A 3,943-nucleotide genomic window follows, 5' to 3' on the forward strand; every position below is an offset into this window, starting at 1 on the left:
AGGGGCAAACTGAATCCCACAGAAGAGAGGTTCTTTCACCCTAATTAGTTGGCCTACAAAGATAAACACATTTCTCCAGAATCTCTGGTAGGTTTCCGTTTATTCCACATTCCATTTCCATCTTTCCTATTATGTCAACAGCTCTGCATAACGCTTGAAAATACTGTACAGCATCCATAACAATGTTCCATGTGTGGGAGTTACATTAATCTTGGCTAGTTATAGTACATAGCATTGCCCTTGTGTCCCTCGCAAACAACGCAGGCTCCATTCTTAAAAGATAGATTGGGAATGAAGCGTCTAAGCCCATTTCTCCTTAATCTAGCCCGTAAAGTCTTTTGTTCCATTCCCAGAGCGAAAGGGCCAAAGGACAAGAGGAATAAATATATTGAGAGCTGGAATCCATGAGGGACGGCCCTTATAGCTAGAGATGCATCAAACCACGCTGAACAAAGGACCAGCAAGGCATGGGAGAGCCTTATCAACATACTGTACACAATCTTTGAAAGAGGCAACCGACCCAACACACATACATGATACTCATATACCCTTTTATTTCTTCTATATACTTCTTATAACTCATTGCTTTCTTGCTGACTTTACCGTGGTTTATAACGTACAAGATCCAATAAAATGTGTTTCTCAGTTCTACTGCCCTGCCCTCAGAAGGTCCAGATTCTGCTTTATTAACCATGATCCTTTGGAACTGTGATCCTATTGACTTTGAAAGATGAAGACACAGCATGTGGGTCAATAAAAGACAATAATAAAGTTTCAGTGGTCCCGGTACTTCAATCCCTTGGCCCCAGAGACCGATATGGCAAAGACTATAGCAGACAATACATTATAGTAGCAGGCCACCCACCACTAGCATCACAAACTGGATATAACTAACCAAGGAAATCAATGCCTGGTGTACGGTTGAAACCCTCCCACCATCATTAGAAATAACAAAGTTTAATAGAGTTGTCCACTACTGTTCAGTTCAACAGTGGGAACCACATGAGCCTGGAAGATCGACCAACACTTGGCAGCTTGTTGCCAGTCAAGCAGAGCATAATCCCATTAAACACTTAACAGGCTTTGGGGTTTCACATTGCGACGACCACAGTGGCCAGATCTGAGCTGGCTGTACCCTCCTCCTCCTCCTCTACCTCACTTGGTGCAGCTTTTCACACCGTCCTCAGTTCAGGCTTGTTGAGCTTAATAGTATTACGGCCGGATTTGGGATTTGAAAGGGCCGGAAGATGGACTGAGAGAGAGGGCAGGAAACGGGGGCCTGTTTAAGGCAGTCATGGAGGAAGGCTGGGAGATTTTAATGTCGGAATAAAAGACTAGAGGAAAGATCAAGAGATATTTTTTATCAATAAACAATGTCTCCAAACTCAGCTAAGTAGTTCTGCTGTTGTCAGAGCATTTGATGGCTCTGAGGCACCAGCTCTGGTACTCAGAGTGGAAGTACTCACCACCGCTATTGGTCCTTTCCTACCCACTCACCCTCTATGACTGACCCAACTAAATGTCTAAACTCTTTCTCTCCCCTGTCCGAGGCAGAGATCTCTGACCTCATTCCCTCTCTTCACCCCACCTCGTGTCCCCTTCATCCCGTCCCTTCTCCTCTCTTCCAAACCATCTCTCCCTCCATCATAACTTTTCTTCTCCATGTCCTTAACTCTTCTCTTACTTCTGGCACCTTCCCCTCTGCCTTCAAACAGGCCAGAGTTACCCCTCTACTCAAACCCTGCCTCCAGAACTACAGACCAGTATCACGTCATCCATCATTATTCTGCTGGAACTTTCTGCAGCGTTTGATAAGGTTAACCATCAGATCCTGCTCGCCACACTTTCTGAGATGGGCATCACTGGCACTGCACTTCAGTGGATCTCATCCTACCTGTCGGGAAGATCCTACCAGGTCTCCTGGGGAGGCAAATTGTCAGGCCCTCGCCAGCTCTCTACTGGTGTCCCACAGAGCTCTGTCCTTGGACCCCTACTCTTCTCCCTGTACACCACCCTACTTGGACCAATCATCACCTCCCATAGCTTCTCCTACCACTGCTACGCTGACAACAGCTGTACCTGTCGTTACCCCCGACTGATCCGGGGATCTCAGCTAGGATTGAGGCCTGCCTCACAGACATCCCCGCCTGGATGACCAAGCACCACCTCCAGCTGAACCTCGCCAAAACAGAACTTCTCGTCATCCCGGCCAAACCCTCCATCTCCCACGATCTCTCAATCACCCTGGGATCTGCGACGGTGATCCCTTCATCTTCTGCCAGGAACCTGATCTACAATCTACCCAGACGCTCCCATGTTACCCCGCTCCTCATCTCCCTACACTGGCTACCCATCACGGCCCGCATCAGATTCAAGACCCTGGTACTGACCTTCCGAGCTGTGAACGGGACTGCAGCCGACTACAAGTCTCTCCTGCAGCCTTACACCACCACCCGCCACCTACGGCCTTTTTCAGACAACCGCCTGGTGGTCCCACCGCTCAAAACACAAGCCTGGTCCCAACACAAGCTCTTCTCGTTATTTTAAGTGACCTATGCACTTTGTACAGCTTTCTCTTGGAATTCGCTTTGGATAAAAGTGTCTGCTAAATGAATAAATGTAAATGTAACCTTGGGGTTACCATGGATGACAAGCTGTCCTTTACTGCCCACATTGCTGCAGTCTCCCGGTCGTGTAAATTCACCCTCTACAACATCCGGAAGATCAGTAGATACCTGTCTGAGCATTCCACCCAGCTGCTAGTCCAAGCACTTGTCCTCTCCAAGTTGGACTACTGCAACTCGCTGCTCGCCGGTGTTCCAGCATGCGCAACCCGCCCTCTCCATAGGATTCAGAACGCAGCATCCCGCCTGGTCTTCAATCTACCCAGACACTCCCATGTTACCCTGCTCCTCATCTCATTCCACTGGCTTCCCATCATGGCCCGTATCAGATTCAAGACCCTGGTATTGATCTTCACGAGCAGTGAACGGGACTGCAGCCGTCTACATCAAGTCTCTCCTCCAGTCTTACACCCCCACCCGCCACGGCCTTCTTCTGACAACCATCTAGTGGTCCCGACTCTCAAGAGCACCCGCTTCCAACCCAATCTCTTCTCCTGTCTGGCCCCCCAATGGTGGAATCACTTACCCACCTCCATCAGAGACACTGACTGTCTCCCCACCTTCAAGAAAAGGTTTAAGACACACTTGTTCTGGGAGTACAACGGTACTTAGGAATGATTTGCTGGACCTGATGTTAGTTTCCTCCAGGGAAACTTATTGAGGGACTTGTTGCTCTTGTTGGTTAGTTGTAATTGATTTAACTTCTTGTACTCGCTGTCAATTATATTATTGTTGCTTGCTTTTTCTACAGGTACACTCTTACACTTTTTTGAGGATGTTCTTTAATTGTAACTGCATGCTCTTATGGTTCTTCCCATTGGCACTTATTTGATTTTCACAATGTATGCTTCATGTTTTGGCTACCCGCAATGTTTTGGGGCTATCTCGTTGTTACAGTCAGTGAACTATGTACTTTTGTATAGCTCTCTCTTGGAAGTCGCTTTGGATAAAAGCGTCTGCTAAATAAATACATGTAAAATGGACTACCACCCACCCCTGACAAACAGATCATGTCAGATCCTGTGCTTCAGAACCGGTAACAGGATCACCAGCCCAGCTTGATACAGCAGCTTGCTTGGAGCAGTAGTTGTTCAACTACTGCGGATGAACACATTCTGCATTCTGACATCTTGAACACACCGTCTCCTCTGGTATTAAAATGTTGTGTGTATTGGAATGATAAGCCAAATTGATTTTCACACACCGACAAACTTCAGTTAACCAAGTCAGTGACACTACAAATTGCCTGAAGACAGACTTAAAATTCAGTTTAAAAGCTTTTGGGATGTGTGAAGACAAGCAAGTCACATAAAACAAAC

The sequence above is a fragment of the Hypomesus transpacificus genome, chromosome 2, assembly GCF_021917145.1.
Source record: "Hypomesus transpacificus isolate Combined female chromosome 2, fHypTra1, whole genome shotgun sequence".
Lineage (NCBI taxonomy): Eukaryota > Metazoa > Chordata > Actinopteri > Osmeriformes > Osmeridae > Hypomesus > Hypomesus transpacificus.